Source organism: Marmota marmota, unplaced genomic scaffold (assembly GCF_001458135.2).
Source record: "Marmota marmota marmota unplaced genomic scaffold, marMar, whole genome shotgun sequence".
NCBI lineage: Eukaryota > Metazoa > Chordata > Mammalia > Rodentia > Sciuridae > Marmota > Marmota marmota.
The window spans coordinates 5258912-5272905 of NW_025999896.1; the positions used below are offsets into that span (position 1 = coordinate 5258912).

A 13994-nucleotide genomic window follows, 5' to 3' on the forward strand; every position below is an offset into this window, starting at 1 on the left:
GCCTCCTCCCCTTACCCCAATATGGTAATGGCCATAAACAAAACATTTTAAAAAGAAGAAAGACATAAGGCTAGTAACTGTGAAGACAATCCATAATCAGCCACTTCTCAGCTATCAAGTTGTCACATGTGAAAAGCAACATGATTTCCATGTTAGGAAATCACTGGACAGATAACATGCAGTCACATACATGAACAGTGGCAGCGTACGTGCACAAAAGCATTCTGTAGAGCTTTGGAGCCACGCAGCTAATTTTTCAAAGTGTAATGTCCTCGACAGCTTCTCATATTTTATTCTTAGAAAATTATCAGTGGTGGGCATTGTGGCGCATGCCATTAATCCCAGCGACTTGGAAGGATGAGGTGGGAGAATCACAAGTTTGAGACTAGCCTGGATCACGCAGAGAGACCCTGTCTCAGAATAAAAAATAAAGAGGGCTAGGGATGTCACTCAGTGATAGAGGACCTCTGGGTTCAATCCCCAGTGCCAAAAGAAAATGAAATTATCAGTGGTTTGCCTGAAGATTTTGATCAAGGATGCTCAATGCAGCATACTTTGGAATTTTAATATAGAAAGTTAAAGAGACATTTGTCATCAGAGACTGATTAATAAATTAAGATTTAGTCCATATAATGGAGTAGTATTAAACTTAAAAATAAACAATTCAATGACATAGAATGACACAAATGAAAACATTGCAAAACAGGAGCATAAGACATATTTATATCAAAATTCTGTCTTGGTATGTTAAATAACACAAAAACATGAAAGAATAGTCATGTGTGGTTAAATATCAGCCTCCTCCTAGAACCCCTTGACCATCAAGGTCACGAAAAACAGGGAATAACTAAGAAACTATCACAGACTCAAAACCCCTAAGAAGAAATGAAAATTAAATGCAGTGTGGTGCCCCGGTCTAGCTTCTGGAACAGAAATAACATGTGGAAAAACTGATGAAATCAAATCAACCCTGGAGAGTTCAGCTAATAGTCACATAGCAATGTCAGGTTCTCAGTTTTGACAAATCCACCACAGTAATATAAAGCGTGAGTGAGCTGTGGGGTGAAATCGGGAGGGGTGTGGGAGAATGCTCTATAAACTATCTTTGCAACTTTTATGAAAATCTAAAATCACTCCAAAATAAAGTTTACTAGAAATCTCGAGACATTTCAGAAAGATGTGTCCACTTAAGGCCCGTGACTGGGGTGAAAGACTTAAAGAATTGCAGATTCTACCTGCACAATGTTAACAATGAGCATGCTTACTACTCTATATAGTAAAGGATAAAATGATTAAAAATAAAACACTCTTGCAGAAGTATGTTTGTAAACATGGTGTAATAAAGAAGCAAATTATAATATAGATGATCCTATTTTAATATATTTTAAAGTTCATTCTTTGTTTTTGCTTACTTTATATTCCAATTGTAGGATAAAAAAGATGGCTTGAAACATCCCTGAAGGTGACATTAGGGCAGGTGAAATTCCTTATATTTAACCATACTTAATATTCTTGCATATATTTGTGTTAAAGATACTAAACATGCCAAGGCTAGAATTTTGATATAGATATGTCTTATATTAGTCTAATATGAGTTGAAATCAGGGGTTTGTTTTCAGATCAAGTATTTTGACATTCACATACTAGTGTTGAAATCTTCGGTACAATAGGGCCATACTGATGATCATAAATCTAGTTGCTTAATTTTCGTGAAGATACTGACTTGGACTACCCAAACATTGATGAACATTTAAACCTATAAACTGATGAACTTTAGAATTGGGGGGTCACAAAGGATGAAAGATCCTCTTTGTTGGGTAATTTTTTCTGGTGACAAAATTAAATATTGTAAATGTTCTTTTACTTTAACTATAATCCAACATTTCTTGTCTCTCCTTAGATCAGTCTATCTAAGATTAGGGTAAAGCTAAACATCTTGATAGAATTAAAAGGAAAAAGAGGGGTTGTGACTCAGTGGTAAAGCACTTGCCTAGCATGTGTGAGGCACTGGGTTTGATTCTCAGCACCACATAGAAATAAATGAATAAAATAAAAGTCCATCAATGTCTAAAAAATACTTTTTTAAAAAAGAAAAAGATAGTAAAAAAAAGAATAATTTAGTAGGATGAAACCTTATTTTCTGCTGGGTTGGTAATTTATAATTCAATTTTCAGAGAGAATGGCAGCCAGCTAAATGAAAGAAAAGGTCAGTAAATCCAAACATTTCTATTGAAAAACTGAAAACAAAGTGTAAATGTCCACATTTTTCCTATATCATGCTTATCATATAATCACAGCACTACCATATTTAGGATAAATAGCCTAATATGTGATGCAAATGTCACTGATATTTATTGTAATATTTTGGGGCATGCATCCTTCCAATGCAATCTTTTTATCTGCTTATCTTATCTAGAAATGAATTTGCTGGATGATTTCCAAGCTGTAATTTGGATTTGTAAAATGTAAATATTGCATTATAATTGAGTTCCCAGTAGCTTTTAAGCTCATGGAGATTAGGCATGGTCGATGCCGGGCAACTTCAGAAGGCCTGGAGAAACAACTGTTCACTCCACATTCCCACAGGCTTCCCACTCCCAAGGGCCATATTTTAAGATGTGTTTTTGTGAGTCTCAGAGACTTTATCAATTTTGAGGCCCTTGCTCACAGACACCAGGGTTTATGCCCAGTGGGGGTTACCCATAATTCAGCTGGTGATTGTAAAATAAGTATGAAATGATGTAATTGGTGAGGATTTGAGGCTTCACAGGAGCCCCAAAGAGAGGGACTTTGGATACACAAAATACCCTTAATACCTCGATACACAAAATACCGTTCCCCAGGTGTATGCTCTATCAAATTGTGAGACATGAAAGATGGGCTGCCATTTTTCAGGTGATTGGGTGACCAGGGAGAAGGAGCAGTGGTCCATACAGAAGTAACTGCACTTGCAGAGGCCAGGGAGGAGATGGGAGAAGGTGTGGTGGATCTGAAGGAACTGGACAGAGAACCCACTGGAACACAGAGAGTCAGAGGCAGTGGGTGAGAGCCGAAGCCAGAGTTGGGTGAGGTCAGCCCCATCATGAAGGATCTATGAAAGAGATTGGGTTTTATCCTCAAGGTGTGATGGTAAAAATCATATTCCCCCAAAACTCATGTTACAGTCGTAATACTTCAGTCCTTCAGAATGTGACTGTATTTAGAGATAGGGTCTTTAAAATGGGAATTCACTTAAAATGAGGTTACGAAGGTAGCCCTAATGGAATACCACTGATATCTTTATAAGAAGAGGAGATTAGGGCCCAGACACAGAGGGAAGACCATGTGAAAACAGAGGGGGAGGCTGGCTTGCTACTCACCAAGGAGAAAGGAATCAACCTGTTGATCTCAGATTCCAATCATCTAGAACTGTGAGAAAATGAATTTCTCTGTTTGCAGCTGCTTAATCTGTGGCGTTTTGTGGCGGTGGCCCTAACAAAGTCATACAGATGACAATGAAGAATCCTCAGAAATGGCAGAGCAGATGGAAGATGGTTAACTTTATCTTATTAAAAACCCACTCTGACTCACGGTGAGTCGAGGGAGATGAGTCTGGGACTGGGAGTTCAGAAGCCGTAGTAGGTTTGGTGGTTATAGCTGCAATGGAGGTCCGTATGGGCTGTGCTCAGCACAACTGTGGGGTTGCCCTCCACAGAGATGACAATACAAATCATGTATCCACAGGTTGCACAGCAAACACGCTGCAAGCTTATAAGATAGAGCTAAAGACAGACAGGTCAATGCATCAGAAAATAATGAATACATTTGAGAGAGATTTAGAAAATAGACTCAGCCGTGTTTGAAGATGGATTGGATGCTACTACTGAGGGAGATGAAGGACAGACATGGAACATCTTCATGTGCTTGGGCCTCTGCGTTGAAGAAGGCATCTGCAAACAAACAGAAATCAAAAAGCAAGAATTGTATTGGAGAGGGTGGTTTGATGTGTTTTTAACTTCCAGTGTGAGGAACCAAATGGAGCTGTCTACATGGAGATTTTATTAGGAAGTTGGGTAGATGAAGATATGGATTTTTTTTTGAGAGAGAGACTTTTTAATATTTATTTTTTAGTTTTCAGTGGACACAACATTTTATTTTATTTTATGTGGTGCTGAGAATCGATCCCAGTGCCCCGCGCATGCCAGGTGAGCACGCTACCGCTTGAGCCACATCTCCAGCCCAGATATGGATTTTTATATGAATTGTGATTTAAAGAACCCATAAAAAAATCCATGGTTTATTTTAAACCATGGGGCTGATAAATACAGAAGGAATCGTGTGTAAAATAAGAAAACAACACAAGAGAAATAAACCCTCTTGTCATCCAAACTCCGAAGTCAGAGGCGCTCTGTGCGAATGCATGAAGGCAAAATAAGAGAAGTGGTGTCACCCATTCACTTTTCCACCCACCCACGGATTTCATGCACGGGTACATATGAAATGCCCTGAGGCTTGGGGATGCCCTAGATGCAGAGAGGCTACATGGAGTGATCTCTTGATTCACCCCTGTAAGTGCTAGGGGTCTACCATATGCCAGATACTACCACGATCAGTAAAGACAGTCCCATTGCTCCCTTTTCTCAGCACAATCCAGAGGCTTGGGCTGTTGAAGGCCCCTCAAAAATTGTATTTCTAAATGCAGCAAGGAAGAACAAGGCCATATCTTTGCCAACATCCCAGGGGAAATCAGAAAATCTTCCTCCAGACAGTTTCACATGTCTGTTTTGGTTAAGGGGCTGATTCTTTCAGAGACGGGGAAGCAGACTCCTACAAAATTCAGTTCATGAATTCCTTCATCCCATGCTTCCAGAATGTCCTTTCCCCACCCGCTCTCAGCAGGAATCTTTGGAATTATATTTTCTTCTCTCCCTCATTGTTCTGAGTGAGTGTCAAAGAAAAATATTTTCTCGGTTTTGAAGGGATTGTTTTTTTTTAACACACTTCTCTGACTTCTTAAATAGGGCATAATGGGCACAACCCATCCGTTCTTTACCGTATGAGTTACATCACTATCATAAGCATCCATGTTTGAACTAAGGGATCCCATGTCATTGTCCCATTGACCCGAGCTGTCAACGGTCATGGACTGATACACTCTTGCTTTACTTTCTTCCTGTTGCCCCTGAGCATTCTTTTCAGAACCATCGCTCCTATAAAGCCTATAAAGAAAAAGATGGACAAGCAAAGAATGCTCTAGAATGTCTACAATGTATGCAAAGTAAGAGAAAATGAATTCTAAGTAAGGGGCTTTGCACAAAATCGTGGTCACGACCCACAATTTTAGATCAACACGGGTGCTTTCATTTTCTTATTCTATACTTTTGCAAATGAGGGAAGTTACTATCTAAGCTGGAGTCCAGACAATGCTAGTTAGTGTTAGAGTCTGTAAACAAGTCTGGATGGTGCCTGGCAAAATGCCAGAGGGAGTGGTTTGTGAAGTAACACCAGCGAGCCATTAAGTGTGGAGATTCCTTATTGGTTGACTGATGTATCTAGTTTATGTTAATTAGATAAGCTGTGTGAAATGTATAAATACCACTCCTGTCCTACAATAAACGGCTCCCACTCCTGCTGTATCAATCTACACAAGTTGTTCGTCACCCCCCGGTTATTTTGCTGCAGCCGGACTGCGGCAAGTTAGCACTTACTCCCTGGATACCTTTTAATTCACTGACTGAAATGCCTGTGCACTGGTTATCTGGTTATTGGGGAAGATGGGTTAGAAAATGTGATTTGAACAGGGGAGGCGGGGCAGAAAGGATCCCATTGGAACTTGTGTCTGGCTTGGTCACACTTGAGAGATACCCCTTTGGCATCACCTGAGAATGGCAGGACGGACAACAGGCAAGGAGGCTTCATTCTTGCTTGAGCTCAAAGTATGCTAACTTGAGCAGCCTGGAGACATTGGACAACATGAAATAAGTATAAATATATTCAGATCCTTCTGGGAACCTGGGATAAGGTTGTCTTGCTTAAAAAAAGAAAAGAAAAGAAAAAAAAAAGCTGAAAACAGTGGCTCACGCCTGTAATCCCAGCATCTCAGGAGACGGAGGCAGGAGGATCATGAGTTCAAAGCCAGCCTCGGCACCAGGGAGGCCCTAAGCAACTCAGGGAGACCCTGTCTCTAAATAAAATACAAAATAGGGCTGGGGATGTGGCTCAGGGGTCCAATGCCCTTGAGTTCAATCCCCGGTATACCCCTCTGCTACCAGAAAAAAAAAACTTTTTATTGATATTTGACTTACGATGGCAGTTTTTTCAGCTTAGTAAGATCATCAAGAGAAAAAAAAGAGAGAGTTGTAAAATCCAGTTTGGAAGCAATGGGGAAAACCGTGACTAGTCATCCAGCCATGTTCTTGTGATACTATAGTGACACTGAAGAAGACAGACCCGAACAGGAAAAAAAATTTTTTTTTTGAGATAATTTCTCTTAACTTTGGGTCAGATTTAATTCAAAAGTATTCCAAGGGACTATTTTTCAAGTCTTTTATTTATCATCCTTGTTTAATACAATATTAATTCAAAAGAGAAAGCAGCCAGGAAGCCTTTGACTATGGATATATGAGAGAGATGGCGAAATCCTCTCCAGTCTTATAGGGAAAAGAAAAATCCACAAGTTGAAATTTTAGGAGACATACTTTACACAGATGGATGTGTCACCAACCTGTTCCTCAGTGTTCATCCTGGTTTTAACACCATAAGCAGCCTGAAACTCAGCCAGGTGACTTTTTGGGTGTATTGAGATTCTGCATCCAGTTCTTACAAACCAGGGAGGGCAAAGCTGACTGTCAGAAGCCTTCCATCTCCCCTAATATAATGTGCCACACATCTTCCAGGAAGAACTGTGAAACGTAGATTCTGATTCAGAAAGTCTGGGGTGAGGCCTGAGACTTCAAATTTCCAAATGAAGCTGACATAGTCACCCCTTTCAGCAAGTTGACTCTTGTATTTATTTTTTTGGTACCAAGGATTGAACTCAAGAGCACTTAACCACTGAGCCACATCCCCAGCCCTTGTTATTTTTTTACTTTTGAGATAGGGTCTCACTAAATTGCTGAGGCTGCCTTTGAACTTTCAATCCTCCTGCCTCAGCCTCCTGAGCGGCTGGGATTACAAGCATGCACCATCATGTCCAGTTAAGCTGACTGTTCTATAACATGCCCTAGATATAGACAGCTCCCATTGTCTCTTCTCATTCAGAATGGCAGGAGAAAACCATCACTTACAGAAGCAAAGGGGTTTTTTTTGTGTGTAGGATGTAGGTTTAATTCTAGGCTGCCTGCATTTCATGCGTGAGCCTTATGGATAAACACCAATTTAAAATAAAGAAAGACAGGGGAATACGTGCATAATCCCTGTTATCTGTCACAGTTGTAAAATGCCATGTTGGAAAATACTGAATTTGCTCAGGAGTCCATAGTTACTGGCTAATTTTCCAAACTAAGCTTCTCACTTCTAATATGCTTTGTTGAAACACTTGGAAATTGTATTATGTCATTTCTTGGAAAGAGAGCGTTGAGTTGGGATTCAAAAGACTTGAGATAAAGTCCCAACTCTGTTATTGCTGTGTGACTTTGAGCTACATGCTTCACCCTTCTGAGGCTTAGCTGTGAGGTGAATAGGATTGATTAGGTGCCCCCTGGGAACTCTTTCTGCATTAATGTACCTTGTGCTGCGTGACATATGGGAACAGAATTTCTGGCCAGTGATCAGGAAGTTTTTTCACTGGGGTGTGGGGTTAGTCATCAGGGTTAGTACTCACAGTTTCACAGCAGTGAGAACAGAGATGTAAATATGTGATGGTTCAAGGCTGTGGCTTGGAAGTCAGATAGAAGTGGGTTCAAATCCTGCCTCCTTGTGTTATAGGAGCCATGGGGTATTACCAAAAAAAAAAAAAAAAGATTTATTATGTCTGAGTTTAATCATGTTCAATCATCTGTCAAGTCTGATCTTTAAAGTGGGTAAGAAAATAGAGCAGCCTCATTAGAATATTACCAGCACAGTGACCAAGCATTCTGGTTGGCCTAGGACCAAGTTGTATCTTAGGAAGTGGCACTGGACAAATGCATGGATATTGATTTATTTAATTTTGAGACAGGCTCTCATTGGGTTGCTTAGGGCCTTGATAAATTGCTGAGATGGGCTTTAGACTTGCAATTCTCCAGCCTCAGCTTCCCAAGCCACTGGGGTTACAGGTGTGCACCATTATGCCCAGCTTCCTGCCCTACCATCCAAACAGCAGAGAATCGTTCAAATTCCTTTCTTAGGGCCCTTTCTACCCTGCAACCAGTTCTGCTCTGTGAGCTCTTCTTTTCCTTTTCACTCTCAGCCTGCCTGGGCCCCCTTCTCCTACCAGCTCTGGGTTTCAATCAACCATTCACAAAGCTCAAACTGAAATGGCTGTCTACCCTAAATTGAAGAGTGCCACCTTCAATAAGCTGTCCCTTCAACAAGTGTTTGCTATTGTTGAGAGCCTCAGCCGAAGGGGCCCCAGCAAACTTCCAGCTGCCAGCTGATTGGCTCCTCTGTGGTGATGCTCATTGGGCTGTTTCCCAGCCCTTTCAGACCATGGAGCTGCTCATTGGGAGACTTCTTTTGGCTCCGCCCACGTGACCCAGCCAATGGGCCTCAAGAGGAGGAGTAGTGGGGGGTGTTGAGAGGCTTGTGGGCAGCCGGTGGTGGCAGTTGGGCTCTGAGGGAATTCCTGAAGAGCTCCTGTGGTGCAGTGTGTGTGTTCTAAAAATAAAGTTCGTTTCTGCTTGATAAGTGGCTCGTGAATTGTGCCCAGCCAGACTGCGCATTTATGATTATTAATAGTCTATCAATATAGCGAGTTCAGGGTGAATTTGTATTCAACCACAGTAAGAGGTTTAGTCTCACTAAGTAAGATCCAAAATTTCCTTTCAATGCTTGATATCATTTTTTTTAAGAGCATACGGTTATCTTTCCTTAAAAAGAGAAAAGACTATGTAAATATGACATAACAAGCTGGCCGCCCTCTGCAAAATGGAGTTTTGATTCAAAGGACAACACGACCTCTCAATGACAGGCCCGGATTGGGGACGCTGATGTGGCTGCAGGCAAACAATGGCTCATCAGTTCTGGTGGATGAAGCTCCACTAGGGATGTGTGTGCAGCTGCCTTTCCTATCCCCGATGTCATCTGCGGAGGCCATGCTGACATCCTGCTTGCCCATCGGAACATTCCGGAGCTCATCCTTGTCAGGTCGCATGTAGATATGTCTCCTAGGATTAGCCCAAGGCCGGTCTCTCCCCATTGTCTCTGGGATTTGGGGATTATCCTGCCTGAATGTCTCCTGTACACCACTCTGCACAGACAATTGAAGATAACTCAGGAACCGGATTCCCTTCTAAGGGCCCCTCCAGCCTGCAGCCAGCTCTGCTCCATGAGACCGCCTGAGCTACACACTCCTTGCTTCAGGGCCCTGGGTTTCAATCAACCATTCACAAAGTTCATGATTTTGATTGCAAATTTGCCAGTCACACCCAGTTCCTCATGCTCTTCCCCGTCTTTAATTAACCCTTCGTGTTCCTCCTTGTCCATAATTTCTCCTGTGATTTCCACGCCAACACTCATTGCTTTATCAACTGAAATTTCTTCAACTTGATTCCAGATTAAGCGTGACCCTGGTTTGTCCACAACTATTTGCATTTAAACCTGTTGTCTTTGGTTAGTAGTTATATTCTAAGAAATGCCCTGAGAGAGAGAGAGAGAGAGAGAGAGAGAGAAAGAAAGAAAGAAAGAAAGCAAGCTGCGGACTCATTCTATTTAGAGCCAACTTCAAATACAGGAAAGTCAATCCTGCCAGAGAGTGAAACATTCTTAAGAGCAATCTGCTCTAGGTAGGATTTTTTTTTAAATACACGACAGACGAGTGCATTACAAATCTTATTACACTTATAAACCACAATTTTTCGTATCTCTGTATATAAAGTAGGTTGATACCCAATTTGTGTCTTCATACATGTACTTTGGATAATGACGTCCATCTCATTCCACCATCCTTACTAATCCCCTGCCCCCTCCCTTTCCCTCCCTATCCCTCTTCCCTATCTAGAACTCTAGGTAGGGTTTGAAGAGGAAATTCATCAAGAGCAATGCAGGCAGGAGTCTACCATCCTGAGGAACAGGTGCTCTTGGGCTGGACTTCATTGCTCTAGGGACATGATGTCCAAAACACAAGCTTGGACTTAATTGTGAGTTGTACTTAAGGAAAAGAAATAGGAAAAAAATATATATATCAAGAGGCTTATCACCATGCACATGGGTCACCAGAGTAAATATCCAATATTCTACGTTAGTAGAGCCTGTGGGGAACAAGGCTGGGAAAGAAGTGGACAGCTTCCACGGCCCTGTGGAAGGTTCTGGACTTGGAGATAAACCCCAATGGAATTATGGTGTGTCTGAGGAAAGCAGATTGGAAGTATCTTAGCTGGAAAGAACAGTCTAGCTTCTGAAAGTGTTGCCATGAATGTTCCCCACCAGGTATACAGACCCAGAGATTCCAAATTGTTTCGAAGCTGATTCTAGTTTTTTCTGCAGAAAGCCTGGTATCTAAAAAGTAATGCCCATATGTCTGAAATTCTTTAATAATAGTGAAGTGTGGGATGCTGTAGCACTTTGGGGCATGAGGTAGCATATATAAAGATAAAAGGCATAAACACTCTTTCTCCTGGAATGAAAAAAAATTCCAAAAATTTGGGTAAGACCCTCCAATGAAGCTAAAAATGGATCAGGCAACCATTGTCTTTTTTTTTTTTTTTTTCAGATTTCAAGAGAAAAACACATAATGGCAACCTGCAGCAGAAATGCTTGCTTTTACTGAGCTGGAGGACAACTCCAATCTCGAGAGCCAGAAGGAAAAGGGTAGAAGCACTTAGAGGTCCCTGTCTTCACGGCTCTATTCGGGCATACCCTTGATAATCAAATATGAACCCGGGAAGTGCATTTCCTTTTACTCCATCAAAGCATGAGATAAGAAGTTAAGGCTTAAGATTGAAGGTCAGTGAAAATTATTGGTGCTCTCTTTTTTAGTTATCGTAAAAATGAAAAGAGGATTTCTCACATCTATATATATGTTGTTCTTATATCTGGAACACTTTTACATTTGGGTTGGATGTGGAGTTAGTTGGAATCGGGTAGTTTCTATCATCCTTTCTTAATGCTTCAAAAGTGATTCATTTGGTGGCTCTTTCTTATTTCATTGAACTCCTAATCATGCCACAATACTGTATTAAAGAATATCCATGGATTTCTACTTGCCCGAGAGATACATTTTCTGATCTTTACATGAAAGACTTTCATAATCTCACACCATCTTTTTTTTTTTTTAGCCTTATGTTTTTATTGTCCAGAAGCAACAGATTCTGGACACATTCTGCTTCTCTGCCTACTGTCCATTGATCTGCCCCACTGTGTCTATACTACCTTCTTCATAAAACTTTCCAAACATGGGAGCTTCAGGCAGAGCCAATCGCTCTCTGCTGCTCCCAGAATCCTCTGCTCCCAGCACTGGCTCATCATGGATTCCACCCTTCCCTGTAAGTCATGTATGTAACTCTCTTGCTACTTTGGCTGTGAGAACTATGAGGTCAGAGACTGTGACTCTTCCTTTTTGTACAAACTGGTATTTGTGTGTGTGTGCATGTGTGAATTGAAAAGTTCATTAATTTTTTCTTTTTATTTGTTCTTTTTAGATGTACATGACAGTAGAATGTATTTTGACATATTATACATATATGGAGTATAACTTACATATGAACATAGGAAAGTTTTGTCCAATTCCTTCTACTGTCTTTCTTCTTCCCATCCCAACTCCCTTCTCTATCTTCCCCTTTCTCTAATCCAATGAGCTTTTATTCTTTGCTCTCCCACTTATTGTGTGTTAGCATCCACATATCAAAGAGAGCATTTGACCTTTGGTTTTTTTGGAACTGGCTTATTTCACTTAGCGTGATAGTCCCCAGTTCCATCCATTTACCAGCAAATGCCATAATTTCATTCTTCTTTATGGCTGAGTGTATATACCATGTTTTCTTTATCTATTCATCTGTTGAAGGACACCTAGGCTTGTTCCATAGCTTAGCTATTGGGAATTGAGATTCTATAAACATTGATGTGGCTGTGTCACTGTGGTATGCTGTTTTTAAGTCCTTTGGGTATAAAGTGAGGAGTGGGATAACTGGGTCAAATGGTGGTTCCATTCCAATTTTTCTGAGGAATCTCCATCCTGCTTTCTAGATTGACTGCACCAATTTGAAGTCCCACCAGCAATGTATATCTTTTCCCTCACATCCTCACCAACATTTATTATCACTTGCCTTCTTGATAATTGTCATTCTTACTAGAGTGAGGTGAAATCTCAGGGTGGTTTTAATTGGATTTCTCTAATTGCTAGAGATGTTGAACTTTTTTTTTCCTTTTTTATGGTACCAGGGATTGAACTCACTGGCACTTGACCCCGAGCCACATCCCCAGCCCTATTTTGTATTTTTATTTAGAAACAGGGTCTCACTGAGTTGCTTAGTGCCTTACTTTTGCTGAGGCTGGCTTTGAACTTGGGATTCTCCTGCCTCAGCCTCCTGAGCCACTGGGATTACAAGCATGCACCACCATGCCTGGCTTGAACATTTTTTCGTATATTTGTTGACCATTCATATTTCTTCTTCTGTAAAGTGCCTCTTCAGTTCCTTTGCCCATTTATCAACTGTGTCATTTGTTGTTGGTTTTCTTGTTTGTTTGTTTGTGTAGTTGTTTTGGTGTTGTTTGAGTTCTTTATATATCTTGGAGATTAATGCTCTATCTGAGGTGCAGTTGGCAAAGATTTTCTCCCATTCTGTGGGCTCTCTCTTCATGTTCTTTAATTGTCTCCTTTGCTGTGAAGAAGCTTTTTAGTTTGATACCATCCCATTTATTGATTCTTGATTTTACTTCTTGCACTTTAGAAGTCTTATTAAGGAATTTGGTTCCTAAGCCAAAATGATGGAGAGTTGGGCCCACTTTTTCTTCTCATAGGCACAGGGTCTCTGGCCTAATGCCTACCTCCTTGATCCACTTTGAGTTACAATCTTGCATTTAACACGAATCTTGACACATGATAGATGTTCAACAAATCTTTAAAAAAAAAAAGTTTGATTAATGAAGTCTCTATTGCCTCTATAAAGAAGGAGACTGGGTAGCACTCTGAAGAGTGGATACTTCTTTTTTCTGTTTTAAATTTATAAGCTTACTTAACTGGTTATAAAATGAAGAGTAACTATAAATCTTTTAAGACTAAATCTTTTCAGTTTAGGATGACTGGTGAAGCACATGTTTTTAATCCCTTTCCCCTTCCAAAGATCCATAGAACTGCCATTCCCTCACTCAGAAAAATTAGCAAAACAATCTGCATTGGCTTTGCAAAGTAGGGAAGGGTATTATCCACATGGAAACAACTTGAAGGAATTTCTGCTAAATACAGTGCAGATGCAAGAAGTTCGATAGAACCCGTCAATAGCTTAAAACATGTAAAACAGCTCCCACCTGATCAAGAAGTGGAAAAGTACCATTAAAACTCCTTGAATAAAGTGAGTGTGCAGGGGGTGTGTACAGGGTGCTAAAAATAGACCAGAATACATTGGAAAGTCGAGGCTAGTTCAGAAAGCTTTAAAAGGCTATTTGAATAAACCATGCATGAAAAAAATATTATGAGACACTTATGGAATTTGGACGTAGACTGAATATATTTAATGATGTTCAGTAAGTACTATTCCGGTTTTTTTTTTACATGTAATAATGTTATGGTAGTCTTTCAATACTGTGACAAAATACCTGAGAGAATACTGTGACAAAATACCTGAGAGAAACAACCGAAAGGGACAAAAGGTTTATTTTGGCTCATGGTTTCAGAGGTGTCCATCCATAGTCTCTTGTCCCTGTGTGGCACAGTGAATCAT

The 13994-nt window shown here is 40.5% G+C and overlaps 1 long non-coding RNA gene across 1 annotated transcript in view; it reads left to right on the plus strand.

The window, feature by feature from the left end:
- LOC125615015 overlaps positions 1–11333 on the plus strand; it is a 58200-nt gene extending 46867 nt beyond the window's left edge. The window contains exon 3 of the long non-coding RNA XR_007345578.1: positions 10829–11333. This is a non-coding gene — a long non-coding RNA (uncharacterized LOC125615015). The remainder of the gene's footprint in view (positions 1–10828) is intronic.
- Positions 11334–13994: the final 2661 nt, after the last annotated feature.